This window comes from Erpetoichthys calabaricus, chromosome 7 (assembly GCF_900747795.2).
Source record: "Erpetoichthys calabaricus chromosome 7, fErpCal1.3, whole genome shotgun sequence".
NCBI lineage: Eukaryota > Metazoa > Chordata > Cladistia > Polypteriformes > Polypteridae > Erpetoichthys > Erpetoichthys calabaricus.
The window spans coordinates 20,229,135-20,253,696 of NC_041400.2; positions in this window are offsets into that span (position 1 = coordinate 20,229,135).

A 24,562-nucleotide genomic window follows, 5' to 3' on the forward strand; every position below is an offset into this window, starting at 1 on the left:
CGCGAAGTCTTAGCATTTTTTTATTTTCTTTTTAGTTGAAGCCATGGAGCCGTGGACGATAGAACAACGTGTTTTTGCGTACGACTATTTTGTCAAGAACAACCAGTCTATTACCGCAGTTCAGCGTGAGTTTCGCTGCCATTTCAATATCCATAGAAATAAAGCTGTTCCCGCTCGTAACACTATCCTACGTTGGGTTAAAGCACTTCGTGCACGAGGTACACTAATGAACAAAAGACAGCGGGGGGCTACACGAACGGCACGTACCCCTGGAAATGTGGAAAGCGTACGACTAGCCCTGCTGCGCAATCCAAGTCGATCTGCTTGGAAGCATTCTTCTAAACTTGGCCGTCAGTAATTGTTTTGAGTGCTATATCGAGATGATAAACAACTTCTTTTTACCTGAATTACGACGAAAATGTATTCCCATCCGGAGTGTGTGGTTTCAACAGGATGGTGCGACAGCCCACACAGCTAGAGCATCAATGGATGTTATTCGCCCTCTCTTCCCTGGTCACCTCATTTCCAGGTTTGGTGACATTCATTGGCCTCCTCGGTCCCCTGACTTATCCATTTGCGATTATTTCTTGTGGGTCACCTCTAGGTACATGTATACGAGCATAAGCCCTGTACATTGGAGGAACTGAAGGAAGCCATTCGCGTGGAAGTCACCCAAATCGACAGAGCGATGTTGAAAAAAGTGGAGGCCAACTTCCACGAACGCCTTCAGAAATGCATCAGTGATAACGGACACCACATGGGAGATGATGTTTTCCACACTTGATTTTGTCAAATGCTATTTCAATATGAACTCAAATCTTTCAATAAATTTCTTTGTAAGAAAAAATTAACAATTTTGTGATTTTGTAAAAAATGTCCGTCCTTTCTGCCTCACCCTGTACATCCTACAAATGACAGAGAACAATAGCACCAATTCAAAACTGGACATGTTAATTTAAAATCTAGCAAGACCCAGCTAATCTAGTTGACCCATAATGGTATTACAGTAGAAGGAAGCAAAATAAGAGGCCAACCAAAAACCACAAGAAATACCTCCAACCAGAACTGAGCAACGAGTTCAAAATACATTTTTGTATATTTCTAACTCCCACCATTCATTGAAAATCAAGCAATGTGTGTTCATTTATTTAAGTTTAGTTTATGCAAAATATTAAAGGTCACCAATGTTTCCTTGTTCAATATTGACCCTTGTGCTCCAAGTCCTGACATTGAATTCAAGGCAAGCATAAGCAGAATTAAATATAACAGGAGCTGAATAGATATTATTTGTAAGGTAAGAAGCAAATTATAAATATGATTGTAAACATTGATTCTTTTCTAATTATGATTCACCCATTCGATTTTGAGGGTCAGGTTATTGAATTTTTTCACTGCAGGTAAATTTAAGCAAGTGATAATTGACTGTAAATCAGTTCCTTTAATTGCATTTGTTTGACAAACAATTTAAAAGAAAAATATATTTAGAAAAATCCTTATAGGAAATCATCCAAATCACAAGTCTGTTGATCAATGAGCTAAATACGGATCAGCACATTACTATTACTTTAGCAGAAGCTTTGCTTATGGCGGATTGCATTTTTGAAAAATTCTTTTATTCAGAAGGTTCAGAATGGAGATAAAGAGCAAGGTCAACGATTTATGCAGCTTTTTAAGTCTTTTCTTACATCAGTTTTGTCACCTTTCCAGTATTTGTCCATCATGTTTCCTCTTTCTAGAAGCCAACATATTAGTCTTCTGATTACTGCATTATTTCATCTCTTCACATTTATATTTTCTAACATTCTTAATGAATATTAACATTGCAATTTGTTGAAAGGCAATTTTTATTTTATTAACAATGCAATGTCTTGTAAACAATGTACTATATTCTTCGCTGTTACAATATTATCAAACATATCTCTTGTGGAAACCAACCTTGACACAGACAGGCAGACACCAATGTTCAAACACCACCACAAGTTTATTTACAAATATTTACTACTATTTACTAAACTATTACTATTAAGTAATGTCCCGCACACAACCCAGTGCCCCTGCACCAAGCTCCCTCAGTCCAGGCCTCTCAATAATCCTGTCATTTCTTCACCGCCTCCACTCCTCTCCTCCGAGCTTCATCTTCTTCCACCCGACTCCAGCTGATGAATGGAGGGAGGCCGCCCCTTTTATGTCCACCCGGACATGATCCAGGTGGCCCTTGATGAACTTCCTACCTCACTTCTTGGTGTGAGCAGAAGTGCCGCATGAGCACCCAGAAGAATTCTGGGTGTCCCTGGTAATGCTTCCACCAGCACCTCCGGGTGTGGTGGAAGTGCTGACGTCCAGGGCTTCAGGGTCTTCAGGGCACCTCCTGGTGGTGGCCACGGGTCCTTATAGGGTTGAGCTTCCATGCTCAGTTCCCATGGCCCCCACACAAACCAGGGCGGCTGTCCTCTCATGGTCCGGAGAAGGCATAGTCCCTCTCCCGGTCCTTCTCGGCATCCCGGCTGGGCACAGCCCCCAGCCGCCCGCCACACTCTCTATATATAAAATCCAACATCTGTCTGTCTTTATGTCTGTACACTTTTCACAAGAGAACTACTTAATGGATTTAAATCCGTTTTTTTTCTATACTTAGCTTGAACATTATAGTTGATTTTGCAACTTCTCTCATCCCACTAAGTATCATAGTTCGCTTGCAGGAGCAATTTATTCACGCTAATCCAAGACAGAGGCTGAGGGAAGGGAGAAGCGTAACGTAACAAGTAGGGAGCTGGGCAGACCCTCCTCATTCACATGCCAGCCTCCATTCGAGTCGGTCTACTTGTCACCATGTTTTGGAGCGTACCTTGCCTCCGTTTAGCTTTGTTTGTTTGTTGATTTTTAAAGTTTATCCTGTTTCACTGCTATGCAGGTTGGAGCTGCAGGGGAGAGTTAGTTTATGATAAATAGAAGAAAAGGGATGACACAGTTTTCCTAAATGATTTGTTCTCTGAACGTTCTCAGTGTTAGTGTGTCAGAGAGAGGATGTGTATCCTTGTTCATAATGGCATTCAGTTTTGTTATAATTCTCTCCTTATCTACTACCTCCAGGGGGTCCAGAGTACATCCCATAACTGAGCCTACCCTTTTACTTAGCTTGTTGATTCAGTGGGTGCTCTTGAAGTGATGGTACCAGCCCAGCACACCACAGCATAGAAAACTGTACTGGCCACCAAAGAGTTTTATAAAATGTGAAGGATGTCTCTATCTGCATTGAAGTTGTGCTGTGCCTTTAAAAAAAAGAGACTGTTCTGCCCTTCCTGCTATTGATTAGATTTAGGTTAGATTAGATTAACTTTACTAAGGTTAAATGAAGCAAATGAGAATTGAACAACCCCTTCAAAAATCATGGAGAAACTAGTGAGAAAGCCTAAACACCCTTATTGTGAAATGGTGATGAGATCAATGGAACAACCTGTAGGACACCTCCATTAATGAAGTGATGTTTAGGATAATGGAAGAATCAACATGTATATGAAGTTACTGGTGGCTGTAGTTGATTGGTTAAGATAATAGAATTGTACATGTTAAGAGCCAGATATCGTGTTGTATTAGATAAGGTAATGTTAATGGAAAAGTACTAAAGGGAATAAATTACTTAATTAATTGCTCACTCCATGGACTGAGACATTTGTGCATAACTATGTGCAAATGAAGAACTGATCTGCATTCTCTTGTGGTCTCTGTGAATGACTTATTTGAAAATGTAAAAAAGTTTTTTCTACAACATTCCAAGTGCCATATGGCTTTTAATAAGAAATATCAGAGGCAATAACAATTTTAGAGCCGAAGACTATTGCATATGCATTGTGTAACTGTCTAGGTAAATATGTATATTTAGACTGCTCTTCACTCACTCAAAATAAGGAACCAATTTAGACACAATGCTGTCTCTTGGTCCATTACAGGATAATACTGCATTTCACCTCTTTCTCAATTATCCTGTGTTTTAGTTTTGGAAGACAGCAGGCATTTCAGCCTTAAGAGATCTTTATATTAATAATGTGTTTGCACATTAAGTTCAGTATTGTAGTAAATACGGAATTCATTCACCACGTTAAGTTAGGAAATTTGTAAAAAAAACAAACAATTTGCCCAACTTCCTTGATTTACCCCAATGTAAATACTTACAAATATTTTAACTTGTAATGAGAAAAATATTGGCAGCATTTCCAGACTTTATCAAACATTGTCACAAAACTCACTGCTTAACTATCTTTACAATGCTGTGGAAGCTTTCTATCTATCAATATCAGAGGCAATGAGTGGAAGTCGATAATTCGCAACGTCCATTATTCTTCAGTTTGTAAAAAATACCCTGCAATACAGCTGGAAATCGTCCACTGCACACAACCTTCCAAATTTAAACTAACAACAATTTATCAGGAATTGGGCTGTAATTGTGAACTGTGCCAGAAAGGTCCAGCTCCGCTCAGGCATATGTTTTGGGACTGTTCAAAATTAAAGCTATTTTGGAATAGCATTTTATTCTATCTATCAGACAGTGTAGTATTTATGACCACTGCAAATCATTTGGAGTTAATTCAAGTGAGCTTATATTATCTTGTGGTAGACTGTTGCTCATTTCCTTCAATGCATTGTTAGTGTTTCACCTAATTCTCCTCAATTGGAAGAATTCTAATGCACCCTCCATAACTCTATAGGAAACTAATGTTTTATGTTATGTAGCATCAGATAAAATCTAATTTTCTTTACGTGGAACTGTGCATAGCTTCTTTAGGAGAAGATTTCCTTAAGTTGTTTTGCCTGCCTAAGGTAAAGTCATCCCTGATGGAGGATTGCAGTAATCGTCGGGTAGAGGGGTCCTTTCATTGGATTGGCTGGCCCAGTGCTGTCTCAGCTGTAGGATGGCCAATAGGGGGAGGCAGCTTAATGGCTGAGGTCTCCAAGACTCTAAACAAATCCAAATCCTATTATGTGATATCATCTACTGTTAAATTCTGCTCTGTACTTGTAATATTTTTATTTTTATACTGTATTGAGGATTACTTGTGTTCTGTTCTGTGTATTGTATTGTATCGATCCCCTTCTTTTTGACACCCACTGCACACACAACCTACCTCTTTGAACTGCCTTTCCCAAAGTTTCTTCCATTTTTTCCCTACTAGTTTTTTTTTGGGAGTTTTTCCTTGTCTTCTTAGAGAGTCAAGGCTGGGGGGCTGTCAAGAGGCAGAGCCTGTTAAAGTCCATTGCAGCACTTCTTGTGTGATTTTGGGCTATACAAAAATAAATTGTATTGTATTGTATTAATGTTATTTTAATTCTTTGCTGCTGTCTAGTTATGCTATTTACACAATTAACACTACTGTTTTTTTCTGCAGGTCAGTTTTCTTTTTACTCATGGGTTTCCAGAAGGAAACAGAAAGGAAAAGATTTCAGCTGTACTTTAGCGTGGGAGCAACTTAAAACGATAGATGCATTGTGTGCACAGAGAAATACTAACAGTCAAAGAGAACTTGAAAGCTTCTGGTCTCCTTGAGCTGAACTTAGGACACATACAGTACATCACAGTATGACAGGTGTACTGCTGCAGTCATAGTCCCCAACCTGCCCTTATCCCTTATTAACTTCAAAACATTTTACTAACGCAGATACTTCATGATGCATGGACACATGCTTATATGGAAACACATTAACTGGAGAGCTAGTGCTTTTTTGTCATTTGCACCTTAGTATTAACTGAAGGCTCATTAAGAAAACAGATAACAATTAAAACCTAAATGCAAAGGTCTAACTCTTAAAAAGTGAGTTAACTTAATCTCAGCCCAAAAAATACTAATTTAATAGTAAATAAATGAGTTCTAATTAAGAAATTGTTTAAAGCGAAAATCTGTAGGCACTGCCGCCCTCCAGGATGTAATTGAGGAGTCCTGATTTAGACAGTAAATGAGAGATTCTCACTGGTATTGGTGTTTGTGACCATTTTCTGAATCTGCTTTTCCAGGTTTTATAAACATTTTGTTACTGTATGGAACTAAACAACATGTCACAATCTTAGCCAACTAGAGGCAGTCAATAGCACGCTCCCATGAAGACATTCGCCTAATGTGAGACCAACTAGTCTGCAACCAGCTAGGATAAAATCCAACAAGTTTGATTTTCTGTTTAGTCGAAGGGGTGGGCTCCTTACATGTGAGAGTTGAGAACCAAGGAGCATTCAGCCGGCAGTACAATGCATAGAATGGAGCAACGAGGACTAAGGAAAAACGTGTTTAAAAAAAAAATAGAAAAAATCAAATTCTCACTTAGAAGATCTGTAGAAAACGTTTTTAAAACCTGGCAGGAACTAATCAATAACATTTTAGAATAAGCATTTATAGTGGGAGAAAAGACTCCATTCTCTCATTACTATTCTCAAGAGTTTTGCTCTCGCTGTTAGCCTTCCCCTCGTTCCAATTGGTGGGGTTGATTTGAATTTAGGTTTGGTAAGTTTGACTTAATTGTATGGAATGTTATATGCTTTTAATAAATTCAATAAAAGATCCAAAAAAAAAAAGAAACACACGTGTTTTGAACCTCACAAACAGGAGAGAAGATGTCTGATGCCTCATATTTTAAACACCTTAACAGAAAAGAAAAAACAATTAAAGGGAAGAATTCTCTGAAGCTCTTTACACTTCGTAAAGCATTGTTCCACCAGACAGCACACTATTGGCTGTCAAATGATGCAAGCATGACTGTGCTGGAATTGACATGGACTGCGGTGTACAGTTGTATCATTTGACATGGTGCAGCGACATGATCAGTGACTGTGATCGGTGAAACTGACATGCCCAACAGCAAAACGTCAGGTAATGCGACATTGGCTTAATAAAAAGGGGACCAAAATCCCTAAATATCTCTCAATATCTACTGCAATAAAAGCAGAGGTAGTATCACTAAGCTATAACAGTACTTTTTAAAAAGGTGATAGATAGATAGATAGATAGATAGATAGATAGATAGATAGATAGATAGATAGATAGATAGATAGATAGATAGATAGATAGATAGATAGAAACTTTATTAATCCCCAAGAGGAAATTCACATACTCCAGCAGCAGCATACTGATAAAAAACAATATTAATTAAAGAGTGATAAAAACACAGTGCAAGTTAAAAAATTCAAGGTGGAGAGTGTGAGGCAGGTATAACAGTCAATAACATTGTATAGTGTTAACGTTTACCCCCCCGGTTGAATTGAAGAGTCGCATAGTGTGGTGGAGGAACGATCTTCTCAGTCTGTCAGTGGAGCAGGACAGTGACAGCAGTCTCTCGCTGAAGCTGCTCCTCTGTCTGGAGATGATACTGTTCAGTGGATGCAGTGGATTCTCCATGATTGACAGGAGCCTGCTCAGTGCCCGTCGCTCTGCCACGGATGTCAAACTGCAATGTACAGAGACATCCTGGATGAAAACCTGCTCCAGAGCGCTCTTGACCTCAGACTGGGGCAACAGTTCATCTTTCAGCAGGACAACGACCCTAAGCACACAGCCAAGATATCAAAGGAGTGGCTTCAGGACCACTCTGTGAATGTCCTTGAGTGGCCCAGCCAGAGCCCAGACTTGAATCCAATTGAACATCTCTGGAGAGATCTTAAAATGGCTGTGCACCGACGCTTCCCATCCAACCTGATGGAGCTTGAGAGGTGCTGCAAAGAGGAATGGGCGAAACTGGCCAAGGATAGGTGTGCCAAGCTTGTGGCATCATATTCAACAAGACTTGAGGCTGTAATTGGTGCCAAAGGTGCATCGACAAAGTATTGAGCAAAGGCTGTGAATATTTATGTACATGTGATTTCTCAGGTTTTTTATTTTTAATAAATTTGCAAAAACCTCAAGTAAACTTTTTTCACGTTGTCATTATGGGGTGTTGTGTGTAGAATTCTGAGGAAAAAAATGAATTTAATCCATTTTGGAATAAGGCTGTAACATAACAAAATGTGGAAAAAGTGATGCGCTGTGAATACTTTCCGGATGCACTGTATACCAGAATCAATGTTATTAATATAAATCAGAAAAAGTAATGGCCCAAGGACAGATCCCGAGGGACTCCACTCACTCCATGTTGACAATTCTCCTCTTTTCTGTACTCTTTGTCTTCTACCAGTTAACCAATTATAGATCCAGTTTTGTAGTTTACCTCTAATGCCTACACCTTCCAGTTTAAGAATTAATCTTCGGTGGGGGACTGGAATAAATACTTTCTGAAAGTCCAGGTAAATTATGTCAAATGTTTTGTTTTTGTCAATTATTCTGGTTGCTTCTTCAAAAAAATCTTAAAAGATTGGTTTGACAGGACCTTCCTCTTATGAATTATTTACTAGGCAGTTAAACAGTACTTTTTAGGTTAACAGATGATAGAATGATACTGCTTAGTGAAAAAATCTTTTGTGATAATTTATACTGTCTTAAATTGTCTTTTCCTCCTCAACTGAAAGAATTGTAACCTAACTGCCATCATACAATGAGAAAAAAAGGTCCAATTTTACTTTAGATTTGAAAAGCAGTTCACTTTATGGGGAGCAGTCTGTAGTACTAGGGTGTTGTACCGTGTTAACCATTATGAATGTAGTGAGAAATCAAGCAAAATGACACCTTTTATTGGCTAACTAAAAAGATTACAATATGCACACCTGAGCTGCCTCAAAAGTACGCATGTTGTGATCTTTTTAGTTAGCCAATAAAAGGGAGAACAGTCCGAAAGATATGTAGAATAACCTTAGAATAAAATCTGTACTAACCCCTATTCTCTCTTCTGTTTCTTTTTCCGGGGTCCTTTCGCCACCACTATCTACTCAAAGCACCATGATGTTCCAACAGTGAAGAATTAAAAGCCAGAAGTCTGCATGTCCATCATCATCAAGTCCTTCCGTGAGAACCCTAGACACAAGAGGACTATTTCATTTATGTTAGGTAGAATGCCCAGAGGGGACTGGGCGGTCTCGTGGCCTGGAACCCCTGCAGATTTTATTTTTTTCTCCAGCCGTCTGGAGTTTTTTTTGTTTTTGTTTTTTCTGTCCACCCTGGCCATCGGACCTTACTCTTTTTTTTATGTTAACTGATATTGTCTTATTTTAATTTCTTATGTTGCCGTATTTTTTTTTTTATTTACTGTTCTTCATTATGTAAAGCAGTTTGAGCTACATTTTTTGTATGAAAATGTGCTATACAAATAAATGTTTATTATTATTATTATTATTATTATTATTAACCTCTGTTTGCTTCACTATTCTTACCTGGCCCTGTAGTTAGGTAGAAATGAAGTGTGTGATCTCATCTGACTTTGATGTAGCATTGAACACCTGTCTGGCCTAATCATTGCAATTCAATCTTTAATATTCAATTGTGCATAACTTCCAAAATAGTTTCTTTTTATAATTCCTAATCCTGAAAAAACTTGACATATGAGACTCAGACATAAACCATAGTAGGTCATGCCTCTGTGTGCCATCAAATCTCATTCCCGACTCTTTTCATGTTCAGCTCCCGGCTGGTGAAATAAGCTGCTTACCTTCACTTAAAATTCGGACTCTCTCAAAGTGTTTAAGGAGTATTTGAAGGCTCTCTTGTTTGGTGAATTTCTGTCTAACTGATATCAGCTCTTAGGTTTTTGTCACCTAGGAATTTTGTACCCTTGTCCTGTAACATTTGTTTCCAAAAACAGCCCCCATACTGTTGGTTACTCGATTATGTTAACCCTTTTTCTAAGTCGCTTTGTATAAAAGCATCTGTTTTGCAATTAAATGGAAATGCTGTTCAAATTCTCCTCATGTATCCTCAAACGGGCCAAGATTACTTTGTCAGGTTGAAAATGCCCCAGAGTTTGTGCCATCCTAGTAACTGACTGACATCTGATGAAGAGTTTGTCTTTACCAGGAGCAACTTTTGTCAATTTAAGTAGCTTCAGACAATGAATAGCAAATATTAAAACAGTTCACTGTCACCTAGCATGACTGCAGCATTTAGCAATAAAACAGATAAAACATACAGGGCCTATAAAACGGATTCACCCCCTTGGAACTTTTCACATTTTATTGTTATACAACATTGAATCACAGTGAACTTAATTTGGCTTTTTTGACACTGATCAATAGTGTGACAATTGCGCTATACGAGCACTCAACCCAACACAGATAGACACGGGAGGCATGCTTATAAAACAAATAAATATTTTCTTTTTCTTTTTTTTTCGCCTGTGGGTAATGCCTTCCCCGTTCCTACAGGCACAACACAGTCCCAGAAGCACAATAGCACAATCACCACAATTATTCTTCTTTTTCTCCTCCATTCCTCTCCGGCAAGCTTAGTACCTCTCCTCTCCTTCCGACTCTGGCTCTCGGAGTGGTGGCTGCTGGCTTCTTTTACAGCCCACCTAGAAGTGCTCTAGGTGTTTGATGACCCATTTCCAGCTGTGCTTCTGGGTGTGGCAGAAGAACCATCCACATGGGCTCAGGAACCACTGCAGCGCCCCCTGGTGAGACCCCCAGATCCCAACAGGTTTGTAGAGAACTCCATCTCCCATGGAGCCTGGCGGGAATCCGAGGCACCACTGCCACCCAGAGGGGCTGCCAGCTAGCATCCTGGGGGAGGTACTGATCAGTCCATGCCTCTTCCCCCGGACCATACACAGAAGCATCCCGGCCGGGCATCTGCGCTGGCCGTCTGCCACAATAGAAAAGGACTCTTTAATTTCAAAGTGAAAACAGATGTTTGTAAAATGGTTTAATTAATCCACCTTAATAATAATTAATTACATTTATATAGTTTTTCTCACTACCCATGATAGAGGGGAAACATTTCAACTGCCAAACAATAAAAAGAAAGTGTCTGTGTGTCTATCCGGAGGCTATGTCTCTGTCGTTCCAAAAGATGGTGCATCACAGACATTTTCGTAATAAAATGTGTTGCATTTGTCATTCCAAGAGATGGTGCATCACAAATATTAAAACGGCTTTTTCGAATCCCATACTGAATGGCATAAAACAGAGACATATGCATTGTGTTTGTCATTCCAACAGGTGGTGCATAACAAACATTAACACTGTTTTGACGAATCCTATAACAAATGCACTGCAAACGTTAACACTGAGGTCTACGTTGATTACGTAGCTTTCAACCCATCTTTGATGTGCAGCACAGCTAGCATTCACCCCCATTAATACGACACACTGAAAACATCACTAGTGCAGCCTGTTGGTTTTAAAAAGTCTGTCACAGGAGGCTGGGGGACAGACCCAGCCGGGACACCTGGAAGGACCGGGAGGTGGCGTATTCATCCTCTGGGCCATGAGGGGGCAACCACCCTGGATCAGGAGAGGAGCAAGGAGGCTCAAGCCCGTTGGGGCCCGTGGCTACTTCCAGGGGGTGCCCCAAGCCTCATGGAACCCGGGAAACGTGCACTTACGCCACACCAGGGAAGATGGAGGAAGATCCTTCCAGGGACGCCTGGAGTGCTTCCGGGTGCAAGAGCATCACTTCTGCCACACCAGGAAGTACTGCCAGAAGGACGTCATCATGCACCTGGAGCACATCCGGGTGGAAATAAAAGGGGCTGCCTCACTACAATCAGGGAGCTAGAGTCGGGAGTGGGAGCAGGACGAGGCTCCAGTGGAGAGAGGAAAGGCGGCCCACGGACAGTGAGAGAAAGGCCCGAGTATAAGGTGATTAGTGCTAGGAGCACTGTGTGCTGTGTGGGACTGTTGTGCATTTTGGAATTAATAAACGTGTGTTTTATAAAGATGTGGCCTCAGTGTGTTGTTTTCCGGCATGTCTCACAAGTCACATGATTAGTTCAGTGGAGATCACCTATCTGTAGTCAGGGGTTTCAATATGTTGTAATATTAAACAATTGAACACCAGCAAAACCAAGGAACTGGTGGTGGATTTTAGGAGACCCAGGCCCCTCATGGACCCCGTGATCATCAGAGGTGACTGTGTGCAGAGGGTGCAGACCTATAAATACCTGGGAGTGCAGCTGGACGATAAATTGGACTGGACTGCCAATACTGATTCTCTGTGCAAGAAAGGACAGAGCCGCCTGTACTTCCTTAGAAGACTGGCATCCTTCAACATCTGCAGTAAGATGCTGCAGATGTTCTATCAGATGGTTGTGGCGAGTGCCCTCTTCTACGCAGTGGTGTGCTGGGGAGGCAGCATTAAGAAGAAGGATGCCTCACGCCTGGACAAACTGGTGAGGAAGGCAGGCTCTATTGTTGGCATAGAGCTGGACGGTTTGACATCCGTAGCAGAGCAACGGGCACTCAGCAGGCTCCTATCAATTATGGAGAATCCACTACATCCATTAAACAGTGTCATCTCCAGACAGAGGAGCAGTTTCAGCGACAGACTGCTGTCACTGTCCTGCTCCACTGACAGACTGAGAAGATCATTCCTCCCCCAAACTATGCGACTCTTCAATTCCACCAGAGGGGGTAAACGTTGAACATTATTCAAATTATTGTCTGTTTTTTACCTGCATTTTTTATTACTCTTTAATTTAATATTTTTTGCTGCTGGAGTATGTGAATTTCCCCCTGGGATTAATAAAGTATCTATCTATCTATCTATCTATCTATCTATCTATCTATCTATCTATCTATCTATCTATCTATCTATCTATCTATCTATCTATCTATCTATCTATCTATTAAAGCCCCTGAATCTGAATGGTCCAGCTTGTGCTGAGTCAGTATCACGGCCTAACCTACACAATGAAAATGAAAAGAACACTCTTTATAGGCACTGTTATCAAAAATATTATATTCTTTATCATGGAGCTATGGCTCTCTCACTGAAACAGAGGGCTAGAAAGAACAATTAAAATTGAGAAAGTTGTCATTAGTCCATTTAGGGCACAAAGTTCCACATGAAAACCTGGATTAATCACTATCCCTGTTCAATACAAGGTACGTAATCAATCATCAATCACAAGTGGTGTTTTTTTGTGATTCACTAGGATATCTCAAGGTAACGTTCTGGTGTTCCTTTCATCATTGCCATTTTGTTTACTTTGCCAGTTTTATAGCCTTGTTTTCCTCTGGGCAGGTTTCAAGATAAGGAGATGACTGCTTAGCTTGAGGGGCCCATAGTATATCTGTATCTCCATCCCATTTTGGCCTCAGTTGAACTTTTTGTAACCTCCTCTCTTAAAAGAATCTACAAAGTCTTGTTGATTTTATAATTCGATTTGCTTATGGAAACAAATTACAGGAAATCCATCAAAGATGTCATTTATCAAACGATCATGATCCAGTTGTGATTACTACATGGTTTCCTGTGTTTCAATGAAGAAGCAAACTCACAAATATAAAAAGTTTTTGGAATGAGTGTAGGCATGTTATACAGTAGAAAAGATATGAATTATTATGTGTTTAATTCTCAGGATCAATTAGTCAAATAAAGGGTCCAAGAGAGAAGGAGCAAGTCCTTGTGACTTTGGGAGCAAGACAAGGATACCAGTCTATCACTGGGCAGACTCCCAGGCAAAACAACACTTATGCACAACAAATCAGTTCAGAGTTACCATTTAACCTAATGTGCATACATTTGGAACAAGGAGGAAAATTAGGAGGAAATGTACCCATTGAAAAGCATCAAAAAGTGATTCATGAAGAAAAGCAAAAAACAAAACAAAAATAATATCAAAAGCCATAATATCCAAAAGAAATTTCTTTGCAGTTTTCTGTAGTACTAGGGTGTTGTACCGTGTTAGCCATTATGAATGTAGAGAAAAGCCAAGCAAAATGACACCTTTTATTGGCTAACTAAAAAGATTACAATATGCAAGCTTTCGAGGCAACTCAGGCCCCTTCTTCAGGCAAGATGTAATCCCTAACCCTAACCCTAACCCTAATTACATCTTGCCTGAAGAAGGGGCCTGAGTTGCCTCGAAAGCTTGCATATTGTAATCTTTTTAGTTAGCCAATAAAAGGTGTCATTTTGCTTGGCTTTTCTTTGCAGTTTTCCTAATGGAAAAAACATATTAGCAAATGAATAGCTGGTACTGAAAGAAGAATCTTCAAAATAAGCAATTAGCCAGCTAGAGAAGGAGTCAAGATACAGATATTTTTAGAGTAAACATATTTTCTAACAGTGAAGCACAATGATTCCTCACTGAAACAGAATCCTGGATTTGAATCCTATGTCAAGACATTGTTTGTGTGGATTTTGTTAGTTTCCTTGAAGTCTGTGTTGGTTTTCCACATGGTATTGTGTTTTTCTAACCGCATCCCAAAAGATGTACAAGTTAGGTTAATTAGGGATTCCAAATTAGACCCTAAGTGAGAGTAAGTGTATGCATGAGTGGGACTGGTACCCTGCTCCCTGTTGTGCACCCAGTATAGCTGGGACAGGCTTGCATAACCATTAATTGGATTAATCATGTCTGGGAATGTTAGGTTGTTTTTTAATTTTACAACAAGTCATGCCAACCACCTAGTGTAAATATGTTTGCAACACATTCTTTGTCTGTAGGGTGGTCCAGATCTAATTATGCAATTTTCATTACGCTATAACTTATTAAGTTTATTACGTAGAAAATCAGCCGAAAAATCCCGGACCATCAAGAAGTGTACAAACTGACGACATGAAGAATCGTCTTCGCACCTAACTGGAATCGTCCCCACATAAATCAAAGTCATCCAGATGATCTGGATCTGCATAATTAGATCTGGACCACCCTGTATACAGCTAACAACTACATATAGTTCAGATTAGGTGGTTGTAACACAATTTTGGTCATTAAGTGGACCCATGTACTGTATTTCAGGCAAACATCCTTCTTCAATAGTAAGTTTGGCAAATTTTTTGACAGATTCTTCAGCTACCTTTGCATCAACATGTAGAGCCTCAACACTCGCTTTCTTGATGTGCAATTCAAAATTTTTCTTAAAGCGCTTGATCCATTCTGAGCTAGCAGTAAATTGCACATCATATTCTGGTCCAGCAGTTTCTTTCAATATTTCAATTAGTCTGAGTACCTTTGGCGTAATCAACATGATGCCGAGGGAGATTTGATTTTGGGTTTAGTGCACTATCCTGTTCATTAGCAACTTTTCCATATCCAATTTGGCTCCCTCTCGCTGCTTCATTAATTTGGATATATGTTTATGTGACATGATTTACACAGCGGAAACGCTGAGAAGAGTCTTGCTGTGGTTCACAGTACTACACTACTATATAACACAGCCACTACAAGACATACCTATTTGATACTTGTCATTACTCCTGCGTAAGATAACCCTCTCATAACCGTAACTTAACAATAGTGTAAGTTTGTTTTTATGAGAAAGATGCACAATATGTGCCTTGAAATTAGTATGATGTGAAAGAGGCAAATGACTGGACGGGTCTGCCATCGAGGTAGAGGTCGCTAAATGTTATCGATTTATGTAGTTTGAGTGGCTCATCAATGGAGCAGAGCTCTGGAAGTACATGTTACTACACAGCCATTCATACATCCATTAAGGGACGCTATTCACTCTGTTCTATATGAGTTTGGCTGTTAATGCAAACGGTTGTTAACTGGAAATAAATTAAAAAGCACATACCTGTATTATCAAATACTTTTTTTAAAGGAAATGCCTTTCAACAGATGATCTCTCTTCCAGAACACAAACAGAATGCACAATACTTGTTTCTTCCTCCAGTCTAGTGATGTGTCTCTAAGAGCCAATGCTTTGAAGCGAACGAGAGGAGCCGATGCCCGTCGAGCAGAGCCGAAACTTCAGCCGATCCTGCTCAGCTCTGCTGAAAATCCATTCATCAGGGGTGGGACTTTACTTATATGGGCACACAGAACATTGGCTCATAATGCCGGCTCGTTCACAAACAACACATCGGACTAGGATCGTACCATTATGTGAAAGAAGGAAGGGGGGCAGACGCTCCGAAGACAGCGAGTGTTGGTACAGGCCAGGTACACAAAGCGACACTGTCGCTCTGTGTACCTGTCGCAGCGACAGACGAGGAGCCAGATTTAAATGCAAGCGCGTCGTGAAGAAAAAAAGAAGAGTGAAGAAATGAGTAAAAGCCAAAAAAGAAGCATCATATGGCTGCATTTCAGTGATATTGGAAACTGAAAAGCTAAGTGCAGAATTTGTAATATGAAAATATCCGTTAGAGCAGGGTCAACAACAAACCTGCACAGACATATAAGAACCACCCACCCATCCATGCAACTGGAGGAGAGCGTGCCCTCTCTCCTGCCATCCACTGACCCTGGAAAAGAGACAAGTACTTCTGCTGCAGCATCCACTGTCTTACCGAAAACTGCAGGTATAACACGGTCTTCAGTTCAAACCAAAATAAGCACATTTATTCCAAAACAAATGACGCCAAACAAACAAATAAGTGTCGATGAGGAGCTGGCTAAAATGATAGCTAGCGACTTTCAACCATTTTCCATTGTGGAGGACAGAGGATTTACAACTTTTGTACAGGCCTTAAACCCCATGTATGTTCTCCCTAGCAGAAAAACTTCGTCCCAAACAATTATTCCATAACTATATATCTGAAGATGGAGTACAACACTGTGCTTTCAGAAACCACTGCTCTGGAAAAAAGGTAGCATTTAATGACAACAGAGCTGTGGATGAGGCATTTCAAAGAATAAGTGCAGCAGCAGCAGCAAGATGCAACCCCAGCAGCCTGTCTGCTCCTCCATCAGAGGGCCAAGAGGAAGAAATTGGAGCAGGGGCGTGTTCACAGGAACCACAAGCTTCTGCTGTGTGGAGGCTCTTTGATGAAAGAGCAACAGGAGACACTGCAAGGAGAAATCCCACAGCTGATGCTATGCTGGAGTTGAGGTCCTATCTTGAGGAGCCCCTCATCCAAAGAGCTGAAGACCCACTGAGCTGGTGGGAGGCCAAGGCTGCAGTCTACCCATGCCTGGTTAAGGTAATGGTAGGAAGACTTTGCATTGTCGCTACATCGGTCCCCTCAGAAAGAGTCTTCTCAAAAACAGGACAAATAATCACGGAGAGGAGAAATCGCATCAGCCCATCTAAGCTGAGGCATCTGTCATTTCTGAATGCCAACCTGGCCTAAAAACTTTTATTCAAAGAGTCATAGTGTTGTGTTGTTGTTGATGAGTTTGGCCTTTATTTAATTTGTTTGCTGTGTTTGCTGTGGTTTTGTGTTAAGTTGTTCATTTAAAGCTTTTATTAAAATGTTAAACAATAGTAAGTGTGTATTTTTTGTAATGAAAAAATGCATAAAAATACGTAATGTCTGAAAACAATGAATAAGAAATTGCTTATACACAAACCATTCATAATTGCTTAATTAGGCTAAAATATAAGCATCCAAGTGATACTAAACGAAGAGCCATTCAGGAGCCATAAGAGCCGGCTCTTTAAAGGGAGCCGATCCAAAAGAGCCGAAGCTTTGAAAAGAGCCGGAGTTCCCATCACTACTCCAGTCCTCCCAAGTGAGGTTTGTCCACTTCCTCCTGGCTCTGACTCCCTGAGTGAGTTGCAGTAGCTAAATTTATGCTGGATCTGGGAGGACTTCCAGTGTAAAAATAACAATGTATGAAGAAGGTGGAAGCCCCTCAAAATAGGAATACCTGCACTTGGCAGCTCCCTCGGGGAGCACTCACAGCATTCCACATTGATGCCCAACATGACCTTAAATCCCAGGATGCAAGATATGTATGTACATGGACAATCCAACAAAGGAACACTGCCATCTAGTGTATTGGGGGAGTCCACAGCCCTAAAAAGCAGTCTCCTCCTATTCTTCAATTACATGGGTCTTCTAGGCATGTACAGTAAAGATCCATCCATCCATCCATCAATCTTAGCAAGTCACAGGCAGCCACCGGTGCACCCCTGCAAAGCCAGTCACATAATGTGACATGCACAGTGACTTACTCCAACTAGTCTACGACTCGACCTGAAAAAGTCAAACAGGTTTGATTTTTGTCTTTAGTTGTAGTGGTGGGCTCTGTGTGAATGAGAGCCGACAACCAATGAATTCTAATCTGGAAGAATAATGCATAGAATTCAGCAATGAGGAATATGGAACATGGGGGCTTTAGACCTCAGAAACAGAAGAGAAGATGATCTAGCTGCATGTCATGTTTTACATACCATAACAGAAAGTAAAAAAGAAAATAAGGGCTGAGATTGCAGCTAAACTAGCTCTACCTGTTAATCCTTTAAACAGTGCTGGCCCTGTAGACATGCTATTGGCTGTCACAAAAATGAGCAAGCACGACTGTGCTGGAAGGTTACTATGCAGTCACTAAATATAATATGGCCACATTGTCAGCCATTTAAATTAACATGATCCATTGATGAGATCGCCTACTGTAGTCAGCATGTCTGACATACAGGATGTGTCTTTTTTCACATCTTCTGTAACTCTTTGATGGCCATTGTGATTTTCTACACTGTGATGTGCGTGGCTAGTAGCATCTCTTCAAGAGAGGCCCCCCAAATCAACAAGCTAACTATAAGAGCTAGCTAAATCATAGGATGCACACTGGACACCCTAGAGGATGTAGTGAAGGAGAGAATTAAAAAAAAAACTGAGTGTCATTATGAACAATGCTGCACATCCCCTCTGTGACACACCAACACTGAGGACTTTCAGCCAACACATTATTCAGCAGAAGTATATCAAGAAACACTACTGGGGCTCCTTTATACCAACAGCAATACGTCAGCATATTGTAATGCCTCACTATGACTGTGACGGCCTAGTCAGAAGTTTTCATTCTTTTTTTAAACTAGTGGACTTTGCCCCCTGCTCGCTTCACTTGCCAACCCCCGTGTTTGGTTTTCCGGATGCACACTTTTAAGATTTTTTTTCTTTGAATTGTTGCTATATCATTAGTTTCACTTTTATTTCAGAACTTATGTAAAAACAATATTTGGAATGTTTCGAGTCCCAATATGCTAAATCTTTTAAATGAGGTCAGTGAGACATGTGTTTAATGACTTTGTACCATAATTCAGGATAGGTTTATCTTTTTGGAATTTCAGCACAGACAAAGCAATGTACATCATCATCAGTTAATAATTTTTTTTGCAAAGTAACCAATAAATGCATGCGAGGTTAAACACATTTTTGAAATTCTCTGACTTAAACTTCAAAGCCTTGCAATATTTACATACTTCTGACATATCACCTGTGTCCATATATTGAAACTTTATTCGCCTTTTAGTTATTTCTCTGAGTAATAATTTCTCTTTTTTTGCTCTAATGTGATGTTTACTTTCTTTTTTTGACACTGTCGTTTTTTTTCTGCTTTCATATTCTGTATCTTGCTCTGCATGTGTTTTGCGCCTACTTTTTTTTTGAGCCTTTTGAATTCCAGTTTTCATTATCTCTAACCTGCTCTGCATGTGTTTGGCCCTTTTGTTTTGTAACCTCTTTATGATGTTTTACTTTATTTTCTACTCTGTCTTTTATTTCTCACCTCGCTTTGTCCTGCTTTTTTTTCAATGACACCTGGTCTGAGGTGATTATTTTCCCTTTTTCAAGTAATAATTTCCATTTGTTTGCGCTACTGCAATCTTTACCTTCTTTTTTTTTATACTTTCTAATTTTCCTACTTTCATATTCTTTAACTTTCTCCACATTTGTTTTGCGCATACGTTTTTTTTTTTTTGGAGCCTTTCGAATTCCACTGCTTTCATAATCTGCTCTGCATGTGTATAGCGCCACCGTTTGTGAACGTCTTTATGAAGTTCTACTTTGTCTTTAACTCTGTCTTTTAATTCTGAGCCCGATTGGACGTGCTTTGTTTCAATTCCACTTGTTACGGGCTGATAATTACTTGCCTTATTTTCTGAATTTACACCTATCTTATTTTTTCTTTTTTGCTCTTTTTTCTCTCCAACGCTTTTCAGTCTCTTTTTCTTCGCTTAGTCATCGACGTTTCATTTTTGACATATTGTCTTTATACGCTTTATTTGCACTGAGACCCTGGATCTGTGTGTGCTCAAATCCTTCACAAGACTGAATGTTTTGCTGCCCCGTTGTCTTATTTGATATTGATTGTATGTAGGGCATGTCTTGCAAGAATCTCATGTTCTACGTCATCTCGAGCCGGTCCTGAGTCAATCTGTTGGCACAATGTATCATGTTTAAGGTCCTCGCGGGTCTTTTAACTTCCTTTTGTGATGTTAACGTGAAGATCACGTCTCGACGCCCTACTGTTTCTCTCCAGGATTTTTTTTTATAATAGAGAGACTAGGGGGCCATGCCCCCTGCTCGCTTCACTTGCCCACCCCCTCCCCCCCGGGGCGAACTGCGCGCCAGCCACTTCGCATCTCTGCCGCTTGTGTTGTGAAGGGGGAGAGCTGAACGCACGTTAAGGAGATGCGGTCCAATCAGCTGCTGGCTTGCTGCTGCTGCTGCCGAGCTGCGTCTTCTGCTTGTCGTGCTGCGTGTCGATCATTTAAAAGCCTGTGCAGCAGCTGTTCTTTTGTCTCACTGCCTTGTCTCGCGGGACATTAAAGTGTCTCCAAGAAAATCACGTATCGTCTCCTTCCAAGCCTTCCAAGAGTTTTTCTTTTTATAATAGAGAGATTTTCTTGCTTTATAGTCATTTTGGTGTGTGTTCAAACCACCTTATGTGTGTAGATTTATTTTTTCATTTGTTTACTTACTTATCTACCTATTTATGTATTTATTTAAAGAATTTCTGTAAAAAGCCAATTTTTCTCCCTGGGGATAAACAAAGTTTTATCTATCTATCTATCTATCTATCTATCTATCTATCTATCTATCTATCTATCTATCTATCTATCTATCTATCTATCTATCTATCTATCTATCTATCTATCTATCTATCTCCAATGACTTGACGTCACGTAACATACAGTCACACCGATTTTTTAAAAAAAGTTTCCATTTTTAATAGTCAGGTACTATACCCTAATTAGCAAAATCTGAAATAAATGTTATATTCTTGCTATTTGGAATTCATTAAATAGACTGAAAAACTTTCTAAAGTTTTTACAGCAAAAGCAGCATTGAAGAAAGATAATGAAAAACGTTCTTTTCTCGATTTACTTGTCGAATGATGTCTAGACGATGCATAAATTAGTGTTGAAGCGAATGTAAAAACATTCACAGCAACTTTCTCTTAAAAATGTAAAGGATCTGATTAGCATTTGTGGTTTTCCATTTTCATCAAATTATTGCACTATTGGGAAAAAATGACTGCTGAATAAGGCGACATATGGGACGTGTGCTCATTATAGTTGTTTTCATCATATTCTAAAAGTACTTCACAGGTGTGTTTTTTATTCTTTTTACATTTAATAAACTGTAGCCCAGGGGTCCTCTTTTTTTTCTCTTCATAATGACTCAGTTATTAAGTGTTGGCCTCTTAGATTTTCATTTGCGTCCCCCATCTCCGCACATACCTCTTAGGATTTTCATTTTACCCCATTAAACAGGCACAATTACATTTTGATAATAGAATTCCATACCAGTATATACTGTATATATTTATTTATTTTCCCTAACTATTATGAGCTGTAACATGCAGAGCTTTCTTTTCTGTTGTTAAAAGAAAATCACATGCAGCACAGAGCAGAGCCTCATCTTTGCAGATGGTCCCAGTGGAGATTTGGACAGAATTTAACAAAGAGAACTTTAAACAATCAAAATTATTCTATTTACAGCAAAGTAGGGATGGTAGTTATTTTTAGAAATATAAACAAAATTTTCTGCCTCAGACTCTTTATTCTATTGGCTTCTTGTAAAAGCCAGTAAGAGAAATAGAAATGTCACTGTACACAGATATACACTCAGGACCACTATACTAATACTGGGTAAGGGCTTCTTTTGCTCTTAGAACAGCCTCAGTTCTTCATGGCATGGATTCCACAAAATGCTGATAGCATTCCTTTCAGATTCTCATCCACATTTTCACGATTGCATCACACAATGTCTGAAGGTTTGTCAGCTGCACATTCATGCAGTGAATTTCCCGTTCTACCGCACCCCAAAGGTGCTCTACTGGATTCAGATCCACTGACTGGGGAGGTCACTGAAGAACACTGAACTCACTGTCATGTTCATGAAATCAGTTTGAGATGATCTTGCTTTGTGATATGGTACATTATCATGCTGAAAGAAGCCATTAGAAGATGAGTAAATTGCGGTCATGAAGGAATGCATATGCTCATCAACAATACTCCACAAGATTGATATTAATGGGACCAAAGTGTGCCAAGAAAACATTGCCCACATCATTACATCACCACCACCGACCTGGACTGTTGACTACAAGGTAGGTTGGGTGAATGGATTAGAGCTGTTGGTGCCACATTCTCACCCTACCATCAGAAATTGAGATATATTAGGCCAAGCTACGTTTCTCCAGTCTTCTTCTTTCCAGTTTTAGTGAGAATGTGTGCACTACACCCTCCGTTTCACTTTATTGGCTAACAGGAGTGGAACCCAACATGGTCTTCTGCTGTTATAGACAATCCATCTCAAGGTTCAACGTGTTGTGCACTCTGAGGTGATTTTCTGCTCACCACAGTTCTACAAAGTGATATAATCTGAGTTACCATTGCCTTCTGTCAGCTTGAAACAGTCCAGCACCATTCTCTCTCTGACTCCTCTTATCAACAAAGCATTTCTGTGCACAGAACTGCTGTTCACTGGATGTTTTTTTTTTGTTTTTCACACCATTCTGAGTAAACTCTACAGACCCAGCAGATTGCAATTCAAGCAATGTGTAAACGGCATTGATTGATGTGTGTTAATAGTGGAGGATCTAACTGATTACATCTTGCCTGAAGAAGGGGCCTGAGTTGCCTTGAAAGCTTACATATTGTTATCTTTTTAGTTAGCCAATAAAAGGTGTCATTTTGCTTGGCTTTTCTCTACATTCATAATGGCTAACATGGTACAACACCCTAGTACTATAGTGGAGGATCTATAACTATTTTTTCTATTTTTGACCAAATACTAGCATAGAATCAGTATTAGTATTTCTAGGAAGCTCTTCTTTACACAAAGCATTGTCATGATCTGGAACAAACTACTGAGACATGGGGTTGAAACAGAAACTTCGACAACCTTTAAGAAGAATCTGGATGAGATATTAGCGATTAGCTAAAGAAATGGGGTTGATATACTGAATGGCCACCTCTTGTTTGTCAAATTTCCTATGAAGGACCATCAAAAAAACATGATCACATTTACTTTTGTTTGGCTCATTTTTTTATTTTCCTTTTTTTCATTGACAACATTAAACGGGCATTACCAGCTGGTACCCCAACCCTTCTTTTTCCTTACAGATCGCAATGTTTTATTTGTAGTACGATTAAACCCATTGGAGAATGTTGTTATTTTTAGTAGCAGCCTGATAGCTCTTTGGAACTGTCAGACACTATCAGCTAGGGGAGTGAGGCACAATGGCTTTTTTTTTTTTGCTTAAAGCTTATCTAAACATCCAGCTCCCTACTTACCTCAGCATACCCAACAATGAGCGATGAGAGCTCTCTTCAAAATAAATAAATAATCAATGAGTCAAGGAAGATTGCACACATTTGCCAAAGTTGTATTGTCCCACAGATGAATTCTTTTTGAACAGATCTTTTCATTCCCTCCAGATACCAATGTGATTGATGCCCATGCACTGTGCAAACAATCAATTTCCAATTGTCTTTTGCTTGGTTGCTTCACTGCTGGAGAGGATCAAGCAACAGGAATATATAGGAGAGGCTGTCATGCATGTTCTCTCATGGTGAGTACAGTTAAAAAGTAATGGACAGGTTAGAATAAAACAAGGATCAGTAAGGATATTGTGTGACATTGGCATCTGAGGTGACAAAAATGACTTTTTCTTATTAACCATATAAAAAACAAGGGTTAAAACATTTAGACCATCTAGCTTCAAAATTTACTGCTCCTGTTACATAATGTAGTAATTTCAGTCTTCATAGAGAGCTTCATCCCAAGACATTTTATAAGGTAATTCAGTGTGTTACAAATCAACAAAAGAGATCAAAGCAGAATTCAAAATAAGGCAGAGAAACATAAGGTATGGTAGGCACTTACTGCTATGTAAACTGTCCCTATGAAGTGCTTTATTAGCTATCAATAAGATTTACAACACAAATAAAGTTGCTATTCAGAGCTAATTGCAGTATTTGGTAGTAAAGTAGCTTGTCAATACTGAACGGTGTTGTTTAGTCTTATTAAGATTTCACATTCCAGTGCAGTGGTGGCTTAAACATCTTCACTGCATCATTAAAACCTAAAGTCACAACAGAAAGTATTCTGTTTCGCTGTTACAACCCTTTTCAGTGCTTTACATTCTAGAACTGAGCAGGTGGCATACCGAGATGTGATGCAGCCAGTAAGGATGGACTCTCCTGTGCACCTGTAGAACTTTGTGAGTATAGATGGAGAAATATGAGCTTTCCTGAATCTCCAGAGGTAAAGGTGTTGATACACCTTTGTGATTCGAAACACAATGTGTTGTGCCTACTTTAGTACGCCAGTGGTGGTCACTCCTAGAAATTTAAAGTCGCTCAGCCTCT